Source organism: Macadamia integrifolia, unplaced genomic scaffold (genome assembly GCF_013358625.1).
Source record: "Macadamia integrifolia cultivar HAES 741 unplaced genomic scaffold, SCU_Mint_v3 scaffold472, whole genome shotgun sequence".
Taxonomy (NCBI): Eukaryota; Viridiplantae; Streptophyta; class Magnoliopsida; order Proteales; family Proteaceae; genus Macadamia; species Macadamia integrifolia.
The window spans coordinates 405162-418209 of NW_024870461.1; the positions used below are offsets into that span (position 1 = coordinate 405162).

Consider the following 13048-nt stretch of genomic DNA (forward strand, 5'->3'; position numbering starts at 1 on the left):
GAGTTGGATGATGATAGTGAAAATTTCTTTTCTGAAGTCTTGAGTCTTCACACACTTGTGGAGCCCTTAGGACCCCTTTCCAATTCCATTCCCAAACCTTCCATAGTTGAGCCCCCTAAGCTAGATCTTAAGGAGTTGCCATCTAATTTGAGATATGCTTTCCTAGGGCCTGACCAGACTCTTCCTGTAATAATTTCTTCAAATTTGACTTCTAGCCAGGAAGAGGAGTTACTTAAAGTGTTAAAAGATAATAAGGAAGCCCTAGGTTGGACCATGGCTGATATCAAGGGTATAAGCCCTTCTATTGTGCAACATCATATACATCTTATGGAGGATTCCAAACCATCCACGGAACCCCAAAGAAGAGCTAACCCAGTGATGATGGAAGCCATTAAGAAAGAGATCCTAAAGTGCTTGGATCATGGAATAATTTATCCTATTTCTGACAGCCAATGGGTAAGCCCAGTTCACGTAGTGCCTAAGAAGTCTGGTGTGACTGTAGTTCCTAATGCCAATAATGAGTTGATCCCTACCCGTGTCCAAACAGGATGGCGTGTGTGCATTGACTACAGGAAGTTAAATGCGGCAACCTGAAAGGATCACTTCCCATTGCCATTCATTGACCAGATGTTAGAGAGGTTAGCTGGACATGAATACTATTGCTTTCTTGATGGATATTTCGGCTATAACCAAATCCTAATTGCTTTAGAGGACCAACATAAGACCACTTTTACATGCCCATATGGAACATTTGCTTACAGGCGTATGCCCTTTGGGCTTTGCAATGCCCATGCTACGTTCCAACGATGCATGATGAGCATTTTTTCTGACATGGTCAAAAAATTCTTAGAAGTATTTATGGATGACTTTTCAATTCATGGGAATTCCTATTCTGAATGTCTTCATCATCTTTCCCTAGTTTTGAAAAGGTGCATATCTAAGAATTTGGTTTTGAATTGGGAGAAATGTCATTTTATGGTTAAATCTGGTATTGTTTTAGGCCATGTAATATCCAAGGAGGGAATTAAGGTAGATAGAGCCAAAGTGGATTTAATTGATAATTTACCACCTCCTCAATCCGTTAAGGATGTTCGGTCTTTTCTAGGGCATGCGGCTTCTACAGAAGGTTTATTAAGAACTTTAGTCAGTTAGCCCGACCTCTCACCTCATTACTTGTCAAAGATCAGACTTTTGAGTTTTCCAAAGAGTGCCTAGAATCCTTCAAGCAACTTAAGAAGGAGTTGACCAATGCACCCATTGTTCAACCACCTGTTTGGACTGAACCTTTTGAACTGATGTGTGATGCTTCAGATTTTGCCATAGGAGCAGTTTTAGGTCAAAGGATTAATAAGTTACCCACTGTCATTTACTATGCTAGTAGGACCTTAAATGATGCACAACTCAATTATACAACCACTGAAAAAGAATTTTTAGCTGTTGTGTTTGCATTAGAAAAGTTTCGGTCTTACTTAGTTGGCTCACATGTGGTGGTGTATACTGATCATTCTGCCCTCAGATACCTAGTTCAGAAGAAGGATGCCAAAACCCGTCTCATTAGGTGGGTTTTACTTTTGCAAGAGTTTGACTTAAAAATTAGGGATAAGAAAGGAGTTGAAAACCTAGTTGCAGACCATTTATCCCGGCTTCCCAATTCCTTGACTGTTGATTCTCCAGTCAACGAGAACTTTCCAGATGAACAATTATTTGCAATGTCTAGTGAACCATGGTTTGCTGACATTGTCAACTTCTTAGTTTCAGGTATGACCCCCTTGCATTGTCTTTGCTTTTAATTTTTTCCATGCATTGAGGACATTGCATGACTTAAGTGTGGGGGAGGGAAACCAGTTTTTATTTATTTATTTATTATTATTATTTTTTTTTTCACTTTGTTCTGTTTGTTTTTCTTTTTATTTTTTTGAGCTTGCTAAGGATGAAGTCCTACTTTGGCTTTTGGCTAATGATCATACCATTCGGTTGCTTGATGTATGAAAATAAAATTTTTGATTAAGGTACCCATTTTGAATGTATAAAAACCCTGTTGAGAAGAAAGAAACAAGCATGTGTCTTGAGATGGGACTTTCTTTTGAAAAATAAGAGACCCCTGTTTTATGGTGATGGACCATATGTAAGTTTGTGGGTTCCTTGTACTTTTGATTTGGAGTTGAGACTTTCTTTTTAATTTGGCATGGGTTGATAAATGCACAATTTTAAATGAGATGAGAAATGTGGTATAAAGAAGAATAAAAGTTGATTCCCTTAGAACTAGACAGGGCATTGCGCCTCAGGAAGCGTGGTGTCTTGATCGAAATTCCTTGGGGGGAAACTTCTGAAGTAACTCTAGCATCACTGCCTTTGTAGACATATGCAAAAAGCGAAGCTACATAGTAACTTGGGTGTCTGGTGTTTGCTCCACCATGTCATTCAGGCCAAAAGTAGTGGAGTAGAATAGAGTTTATTAGTGAAAAAAAGAAAAAAAAGAAAAAAAAAATGTGCAAATGTCATTATTGCTTGGTAACATGTTTGGTCAAAAACACTCCAACGCTTTAGTCATTGGTTCCCTATTTCTTCACAAGTGGTTTTGCCTTAAGATAAGGATGTTTTGGAAGAGATGAGGTGAGTTCCAAATTAAGAAATATGTTAGTGCCTGGAATTGATAAAGGGTAATAAAAGTTCAAGTGTGGGGGTCCCTTGTAAGACAAATTATCTTTGCTCCGGATCGGTATAAGCCTTACCTTTAGCCAAAGTTGGGATTTGTTTATTCTGAATTTTGGGTATATATTCACTGCAAACACCCACGAGACACAACTCGTCCACTAGGGGTGACCTAGGGGTTTAAAGGCTTGTTGCACATGCTAAGTGCAACCGTGATTCCTACGAAAGTGAGTTAGGTTTTTTTTTATCTTTATTCTTTCTCTTTTTGTTTTGCTCGAGGACTAGCAAAGTCTAAGTGTGGGGGAATTCTGATGATCACATTTATGTGTGAAATCTAGGGTAGTAAAACATGCATTTTACATATTTAGAATGGAGCTACCTTGGGTTTTACTCTCTTTTTGCAGGTTTTATATTTTCAAGGCCTTAAGGACTATCGGGAGCTATATCTTCAATTTTACACATAAAGAGGTCCTATTTCTTTCCATGGTTGCGAAGAGGATGAAATTTTGAGCAAGATGGACGTGTTCAATTAAAAGTACACATTCGTTTGGTCACCCGTACAAATGATTATTCTTTTCGGGTCAGAAAAAGAATAATGGATCAGAACTGAACTGAGATGCAGAACCAGCCCGTTTGCAATTGTCCCAGAGGTACAAGGAATACTCCAAATGCCAACAAGGATCGATGGACCACATCCTTAAGTGATTGAAGATTTGTTTTTGGTAACAACAACTACCTAGTGTAGTTGGTGAGCTATGGTGTGCAAAATTCCTTGCTCACCAAGAGGTCTCAAGTTCGAATCTCATGGTTGTTTTTTTAGAGAATTTGTTGAAGATTTCCTGCTTTTCACTCACTTAAAGCACTAAGGGCATGGAGGGGATTTCCACATCAAGTTAGAAGCAAGCAAAATCGTGGAAGCAAGAAGAGAAGAAAAAGAAAAAAAAAAAGGAAAGCAAAATCGTGGAAGCAAGAAGAGAAGAAAAAAAAGGAAAGAGAAAAAAAGGGGAGAACCAAAAATTGTCCAAATCTTCTCTCTCCTCCACATCATCACCAAATATTGTTCAAATCACACAAAGAAGAAGAAAATCGTCCCTAGGAGAGAGAAAAAGAAGAAAAAAAATTAGGAAAAAAAAAGGAAAGAAAATATGAACAAATTATAGGAAATTTCTCAAAATTTATTTCTCTCTTCTCTCTCCTCCACCTTAGCACTTTTGGACTCAAAAGATCTCACAATCAATTGTGGGTTTCTCTCTTTTAGGAAATAAAAAATTGTTACCCTACCTCTCCATTCCCTATAAATACAAATCATGTAAGAGGAGGGGGGACAATTCATTCTTCTTCTAGTTTTCTTTAGTTGCTCTCTCTCTTCCTTTTTCTCTCTTTAGTTTTAGTTCTTCTCTATTTTTGCTTTAATCACTTTTGTAATAGTTTTTTTATTTCAATTAATGCAAGTACTCTTTTATTCTTATTCAGCCCTTTTATGTTTATGATTTATGCAATTGAGTTGTAATTTTTTAAGTTATAGTTCTAGGCTTAGATCTAGGTGACAAGATCACGAGCCGTGGAGCAATTTTTTTTCAAGTTCAAGCATTGATCCAAGTAAGTAGGCTCCTTCAGTAGTCTTCTCTCCCCCCTCTCATTCCCTCTTCTGACTACCCTTTCTTTCTTAATTTAGGATTTTTATTTTCAGTCATTACATTATTGCTATCCCTCTCCCCTAAGGTTCATGGCTAGTGTATGTGTTGGCTTTGCCCCTCCTAGCCATAGAACCATCAATTTATTGTTTTTATTTTAATTGTCTCCCTTTCCCTAAAGCCAAGTAGAGTAACCCTTGTAAGAGTGACTCTCTGGTCAAGTAGGAAAGCTCATATTATGATGCATCCCTCGGGCTAAGCAGAGAAACCTACTTGTGAGTCTCTCTCTAGCTTTATCCCCTTTCTTTTACTTTATTTTTATTTCAACATTTTTTCCTTTATTTATTTATTTTTAATTGCGTGGGTTGTTTATTTTCATTTATTTATTTATTTAATTTTAATTGCGTGGCTCGCGTCTTAGATGACGAATGGTTAGGACGTTATTTTAGATACATATGTTTAGGACGGTAATTAGAATTAGATCACAACTATTAATCGGTTCACTTTCGCATTATTAAAAGAGAAAAAAAAAATAAAGTGGCTGCTCTCCCTGTGTTCGACCCGTAGCTACACTGATCGGTACGCTTGCGGTTACATTTTAAATCTCAAACAGAAATCCACCTAAGGATTGGCAAAAGAAGGTTGAAAACTAATAAGTACAAGACTTGTGTAGGCCACTGGCAACACATCATCAGTTGGACAATCACCTACTAGTGGCCATCAACTGGTGGCACTTGCTATACTGAACTACCTTAATTGCCCGTAGGACCCGCTACGGGCATCGTGGCCAACTCCACCCACGCTTCCACACCATATGGAACCTACAACCTTGACTTATACACCTTGTGGCTCCAAAGTGGTGAGTCCACATGACCCGACTACCGACTTAAGTCATTTTGGTCCCAGCTCAGTGCACAGGAAAATAGGCCTTAAGGCCACTACCAATATAAGGGGGAATTGAGCTTGGGAGCTCATTTCTCACCTGAGCAAACATGGGAGAGGGAGAGAAAGGAAGAGAATAGGAAGGAGAAGATGGAGAAGAAGAGGAATGAAGGGAAGGGAAGCTCCTAGTTGCCTCCAAAGGTAAGGATGCACCTCCCCATCCCCAGTTCTTCTTCATTTGGGTTTTAGGTAGGTAATGGACCGAGGATTTACTGGGTTGGAGGGATACACTTCAACTATGGTGACTTCAGTAGCCAGGGTAGTGTGCATTGCACTCCCACACATGTTTCTCGAGCTCAATGTGAGCTACCTGAGCTCCGAGGTCATTTTGACTAAAATAGGGAAGTTAAGGTTTCGCCGTTAATTCGGCATAACTCCCAAATGACTCAATGGAAATGCGATCAATCAGGTTGGATGAAAAGTGGAAAGACCCTTTACAATCCCCATGGAACAATCCCTAGTAATCAGACCCAAGATGGCAAAGCCCCATGAAATTGGTGATTTTCTGGATTGGTCATAGGCAAGAACTCACCAATAGGATCACCTCCAAATGGTGGCAGCTACTGGTGATTTTGGAGATTCAAATTGGCCTCTATTTCGTCATCGGTAGGACCGATTGGAACAGTCAGCTACCAGTGGCCTGTTATCGGTGGGGTCTACTGGTACTATCAAAATTGATAATTTTGCTACTTTTTTTTGGGGGGGGGGGAGGACCAGACCCTCATGCATACTTTTGACATGTGTTAATGCCTCTTTACCCTTGCAACAAGGACAAATACAATCATGATTTGGTGGAGTTTGATTTAGGTATCCAAACTTGGGAAATTCACTCACTCAGTTGACAGACAAGGGTGAGTGATGGTCTGAACTAATTTTTTAGTGTTTTATACTAATAGAAATGTATGCATGCCATAACAATCATGTTTCGTTAATTCAATCACATGTATGCAATATTTGAACTGTATGGTATGTTTTATTGTTTATGAATTGTATATATGTTTCAATTGTATAAACGGGATCTGGTTTGGCCGAGGGGCATTCTGGTACTGTGATCGTTGTGTGGATTATTGCATCAGGCATTGGGTGTGCATTACAGTTAGATATTGCTATGGATATGTGGCATGGCCGATGGTAATTTTGCTATCGTGTACGGCATGGTCATACTTGGAAATGGGAACGCGGCATGGTCAGCCAAGTTGTATATTGATGACATAGTCCATATTCATGGTGTACTAGTTAGTATTATCTCTGATTAGGATCTCAGATTTACCTATAAATTCTAAGGATGCCTCCAGAAGGCTATAGGTACACAGCTGAACTTTAGTATGGCATTCCATCCACAGACTAAAGGGCAATCAGAAAGGACCATTTAGGCCTTAGAGGATATGCTCAGGGCTTGTGTTTTTATTTGAGTTACAGTTGGGATAAGCACATCTTACTCATTGAGTTCTCCTATAATAATAGATATCAAGCTACCATCAGTATGTCTCTATTCGAAGCACAAGATGGTAAGAAATGTTTAACGCCTCTCTATCGAGATGAGGTTAGTGGGCGGCATATCTTGATCCAGACTTGATACAGGCCACTAGTAAAAAAGTGGGTGTGATCAGAGAGAAAATCAATGCAGCTTAGTTCAGACAGAAAAGTTATGTTGATATTAGGAGAAAGCATCTGGAGTTCAAAGTTGGAGAGAAAGTGTTCCTTCGACTCTCCCTAACCAAAGGAGTGATGCATTTTGGAAAGAAGGAAAAGATGAGTCCTAAATTCATGGGACCATATGAAGTATTTGCATGGATTGGGTTGGTGACATACAACATGCATAACCTTCCCCTAATCACAACTAGGGTTTGTATCACTAGGTGATCAATGTGCGATTTTCGAGACTAGGGATACAACCTAATACATCGTAGTAGCGTGAACCTGACTTAGTTGTATGTTAGGTGGTTAAAATAAAATGAATTGCATTATTCTAGCATCATGGCTTACCCCATCCATCACTGAAGTAGTTGGAGCTCAGACCACGCGCGTGTTACTTTTTAGATTATGATGCAGGTACCATCGTGCCACTGTGCAATGACACTTCCTCTTCCATGGCTGAGTATGGAGATGATTGGTGTACACTAGAGCCCGAGAAATACGATCCTAATTGTGCTTACGATACTTGTGCATATGTTGCACCTTGAGCTGAGGGTGAAGCTATCAACTTCCCTGATGCCGTATTTTTGGATGATATTTTGTAGGATATTATATTTATGTTTTGTTGAATTCTATGAAGGATAAATCATGTTATGTAATATACGTAGTATTAATTTCTTTCCCAACAGATTTAATTGATTCCGCTTATATATGCTCTCATTTTCGTTGCACTAATTTTAGTTGATTCAGTTGTATTGTAATTGTTACGGATAAGGTACTACTATCAAAGATTCTGGTAGAGATATAGGACGGATAAATGTTCTATTCACACTGTGACATAATGGATCATGCACATACAAAAAAAAAAAAAAAAAAAAAAAAAAAAAAAAAGGTTACAGGCTTATTGCCTTCTCTGAAGTAGATATTAGATCAACTTTGGGAACCGAAGTATATATTAGATCAACAACCTAAACTGAAAATCCTTTGTTAGATCCTCCAACTGGAATTATTTTTATATTAGGTGGAATAAGTAAAAATCTGCATATAAAATTTTAAGGCCCTCTCAAACCCAGATTGGTGGCAACCAGTGGACTTATAAGGTGGAATGTCATCATACCACCCTATTGTGTGTGGGTGCAGGGTCCACACGACCAAGTAGTATTCTTTTCCTTAAAAAAAACACAATGGATAGAAAATCAGAGGACTTTCCAGAGTCTTCCACTCAAGGTTTTAAGCGTGGGATCAGAATGGAAGCATTCAATGCTCTGGTTGAATCGGTCTGAAAAAGCCCTAGAATCAGCAGACTCGAGGAATATTCCAACCATTCTGGTGTTTTTATCCAAGAATCAGCCATATCTACTTGTCAGGAATTGAGATCAGTGGCTGTCAATTCCAATCTGAATTGGGTGATTCCCAATATGATTTGCCGATTCTTAAAACCCTGTTTCTGCTCCCCCACCCCTCCCGCTACAAGATGGTGTTTCTCCCACTTCAAGCTACCTCTTACGCCAAAAAGATAGCAGCAAGAGAAGATGAAGAACTCATCTCTACAGCCAGAAAACATCAATGGCAATATGCCAGAACATAGCAGTAGCAGTTGATTAAAAACTCATCTTGCAGGCCAGAAAATTCAGAAAAATCTTCAACAAGAACTCCAAACAGATATAAAACCTTCAATTTAAATCCAAATATTAATGCAGAAACTTCAAAGGAAGAACTCCAATTAGGAAAACTTGTACGAAGAACTCAAACTAGGGAGAAATGTTCAGCAAGAAGAAATCTTCAATAATTCTCAGCTCACGTGTAATGCTACACGTGGACAAATAACTGGCGGAGAACAAAGACGATCACATTGCGGCAATCACTAAGATCAACATAAACCATATCATATCGGAGGAGTAGAAGTAGCAATTAAGATCCCAGATGAAACTTAGCAGTGAAAATAAGCACCAATAATATTAATAGTACAACAGTTGCAGGACCATTCAGAAAGAATTACAAATCACACTGAGACCTGATATCAGTAACTATTGCAGAGAGGGAGCAACTCAGATCTGATCACAGATACCATAGAAATCATTCCGATAAAAAAAATATCGTAAACAAATAGCTGATCATGATGCAGCAATCAGAATCAATCAAGAGCAAATATCTTCTGTGATTCGACACCATAGCAGATCACTGTTCCAATGAAATAAATCATGCTCAGTGCCATATACTAAACACAGCAACTCATGTAGATCACAATAGTAAAAGATTCTATTAAAGAACATATTACAACAGCCCACGCTGACCACAACAAACAACCCTTTAACTCAGCAGTAGCAGAGCATATACCAGCACCAGCACCAGCACCAGCAGATGAAAAACAACATGCATGGCAGAAGAATCATCAACTGCAACCGAAAACAATATATTAGCAGCAGTTTAATACCAAGAGCAGATCAAGAACATCAGTAGTAGATCAAGGATAACAGCCGTAGATGAATGACCTCAGCAATAGATGAAGAACCATATCAGAAAAATATCAACAACCACAGTAGATGACCAGGAACTCCTAAAACTGCAACCATGGAGAAAGAAACCTCCAGAAAGTCCAGTCGTAGTAGATGAAGAACCATATAATAAAATATTGACAGCCACAGTAAATGACCAAGAACTCCAGAAACTACAACGCGGAGCAAGAAACCTCTAGAAAGTCCAGCTGGAGATCAAGAAAAAACATTTCAGCAACATAGGCTGAAAGATCGTTGCACACCAAACAAATCTCCTTAAATATTCTCAAAACAGCAACAATCGGTAAACAGTTACTGGTTACCTATTCTCTGATATTATGTGAGGAAGTAACATAAAGATAACCAGCAAAGGAGAAGAGGAGGAGAAGAAGAAGAAGAAAGAGGAGAAGAACTATCGATTGGAAGAGTAAAGAGCATGCTCCCAACCGGTAGGTATGTATTGTATTTATGAACACTAAAAATAAAAGGAATTATAATAAAGTCTTCGGATGACGTGTATTTATACACAAGACCAAAATAATAAGAAACCATAACAAAAATACCCCTATTAGTATAACATAAACCTTATTTCTTAACAAAAACAATGATAGAAAACCGTGGGGATGAGGAAGGAGAAAAAATAAATAAATGGGGAGAGGAGGAGTAAGGGCTTTCAACTTTCCTAATAGGTTGAAACTAACTAGTGGAATCCAACCAAAAAAAAAAAAAAAACCTAAAAAAGTATACTCCAAACACCATATGAACAACCAACAAAAATCCAATAAACAGGACCCACATTCTTAACCATACACTTAATCTCTTGTACAGGATCCAGGCCCCATCAAGACATCACACATAAGGCTAAGAAAGATAGTTTTAAGACTTGGCAAAGGACTAAGGAGGTAGAAGATGAAAAGAGGTATAAGGCTTCCAGAAACGAAGCAAGGGCAAAGAAATATGATGATTAGTATAATAACTTGAACACAAAGGAAAGGGTAAAAGCTATTTATAGATAGTTAAAATACAAGAAAGAAAGAATAGATATTTTTCGATCATGTTTGATGCATAAAAAGTTATAATGGCACAGTGCTAGTAAAGGATGAAGACATATGAAGAGATGGGATGAATATTTTTGCACTTACTAAATAGAGACAATTTGAGTAGGAGTGGACTGGAAGATTGCATTAGCCATCAAGATATCACCCACCGTAGATATGTACATAAGATGAGAGTGACCAAGGTTAAAGAAGCCCTAAGAAAGAGGAAAGTGGTAAGAGACCGGGCCTAGATAAGGTCCCAATTGAAGAGTTGTAGAGCTTGGGACTATGTGGGGTATCCTGGTTAACCAAGTTGTTTCACAAGATTATGAGCACAAGAAAGATACCATATGAATCAAGAAGTATTGTAGTCCCAATATACAAAAATAAATGTAATATCCAGAGTAACTATAACTATAGAAGCATAAAACTTATAAATCATACTATGAAATTATGGGAGAAGGTTATTGAACCCAATCTAAGACGAGAAACTAATATCTCAAGGAACCAATTCGGTTTTATGCCAAATAGACCCATTACAAAAGCTATACACCTACTATGGAGGCTCATAGAAAGATCTAAAGCCTACAAAAAGGATATCCATATAGTCTTCATTGATCTATAGAAAGCTTATGACAAAGTCCCCAAAGAGTTAATCTAGCATGTATTGGAGAAGGTAAGGGTTTCGAGTAAATATGTGAATATAATTAAAGACATATATGAGGGCGACATCAAGGATCAGCTTTAAGCCAGTATCTGTTTACTTTTATCATGGATGATTTGGCCAAAAACATTCAAGGTGAGGTTCCATAGTGTATGCTTTCTGTAGATGATATTGTCCTGGTAGATGAAACAGTCGCAGGGAGTAATGATAAGTTGGAATTATAGGGATCTATCTTGGAGTCAAGAGGTCATAAGATAAATAGAATGAAGACAGAATATATGAAGTGTAATTTTACTCGTATAAGGACAGATAACTAAGTGGTGAAACTTGAGCAAGAGAGATACAGCAAAGCTACTATTTTCAACATCTGGAGTCAACCATAAACAAGGATGGTACTATAGAAGATGATGCCCCTCGCATAATTAAAGTAGGATGGAGGAAATGGAGAGGAGCATCCGGAGTGTTGTGCGATCGACATATTCCATTTAAACTTAAATAATAGTTCTGCATGACTGTCATAAGACCAACTTTGATGCATGGGGTGGAATATTAGGCAGTCAAGAAGGGTATTAAGGATAAGCTCAGATAAGGATAATAAGATGGATGTGTGGAAAAACTAGGAGAGATAGAGTACGAAATGATCAGGTTAGAGATGATTTGGGAGCTGCCCCGATTCAGGACAAGCTCTAAGAATGTCAATTTAGGTGGTATGGACATGTTCAACAAAGCCTCAAGATGTCTCAATAAGGAGGAGCAAACAAATCCAGATAGAAGGAGCTAAAAGAACTAGGGGCAAGCCTAAAATGACCATAGATCATGTTGTAAGGAACGACATGCACAAGCTAGGTCTCGACTCTAGTATGACCTCAAACAGAGCTATTTAGAGGGCAAAGATCTATGTAGCAATCGCTTTTAGGTGGGATGTCCCAGTGGTGTTGCATCTTTTATTTCCTTACCTAATTTCCCTTTGTGATACCCTAGTTCATTCTAATTTGTATTTCTATTGCCCAGGGAAAAAGCTGCAAGTGAGGGACACTTCAGTGGATGGTTGGCAGCAGTGGAGTGTTTGGAGGGTAAGGATTATCCAACCTGTCAGTGTTCATCATGCCAGCACCACTGGAAATCATTTCAAGAAATGTGGACAAGAAATTAAGACCATAGCTAGTAGGTCTGTAGAATCTAGGTGGGTGGACCAGCCTTACTGAGTTGGACAGCAGCCACCGGTAGGTCCCAACTGGCTGGCCGGTGGTGTCAACCTGGGCAGAAAATTGCCACTTGGCTACTGTGGGGCCCACATCCCTACAGCTCAGCCCACCATTTTTACCTCATGCATAGGGGTCTTTTTGCTGACTGAACACCATGTTTCAGATCAGCCAACAGTGGGGTCCCCATGGAGATAAAGAATTTAATGTGACTTTAATTTTAGGGTTCCAACCAAACAGACCCTAAGGTCCATTTGGCTGCACTATAAATACCAAATGGTAGCACTGTTTATCCATTTTACAAATACTTTTACTACTGAGCAACAAGGAGAAGAAGGAAAAGAGAAGAAGAAGAAGAGAGAAGGAAAAGAGGGAAGAAGAGGAGTTAGCTACTACACTATAGGAGACTGCTGGACAATTCTACACCAAGGTAAGTGATGCTACCTTCTCAATTTAGTGTATTTGGTTGGTCTAATTATGTTAGCATGCTAAGGTTAGGAATTTCATGCAATTAGGGGCTGGAATTGAGTCCCCATTTGTTGATTCGGTTTCCTGTAACTTTTAGAAGGGGCTTAGGGACCCAATTTGATTCTGACCCATCCCTGGGAACCCTAGGTCATAGGGCCTTTACTATATAAGTGAAATTCTCCATAATTGGAGTTGGAATGGGACCGTACATGCAAGGAATTCTGTCATAGGACAAGCAGAAATGTTATGGCTCTTTTGGTTAGGGAAAACTGGGAATGAATTGTATGTTCCCTCCCTGTAGCCAACTTCTAAGCTTAAT

At 38.7% G+C, this 13048-nt stretch overlaps 1 protein-coding gene across 2 annotated transcripts in view; it reads right to left on the reverse strand.

Moving 5' to 3' along the window:
- Positions 1–8793: 8793 nt before the first annotated feature.
- The window catches only part of LOC122068857 (pentatricopeptide repeat-containing protein DOT4, chloroplastic-like), a 36412-nt gene continuing 32157 nt past the window's right edge, over positions 8794–13048 (reverse strand). The window contains exons 3-4 of one of the 2 annotated variants that reach the window (XM_042632773.1): positions 9356–9567; positions 8794–9259 (exon numbers count right to left, since the gene is read on the reverse strand). The gene's annotated coding sequence lies outside the window, so the exon portion shown is untranslated. The remainder of the gene's footprint in view (positions 9260–9355; positions 9568–13048) is intronic. The other variant, XM_042632772.1, reaches the window with a different exon arrangement.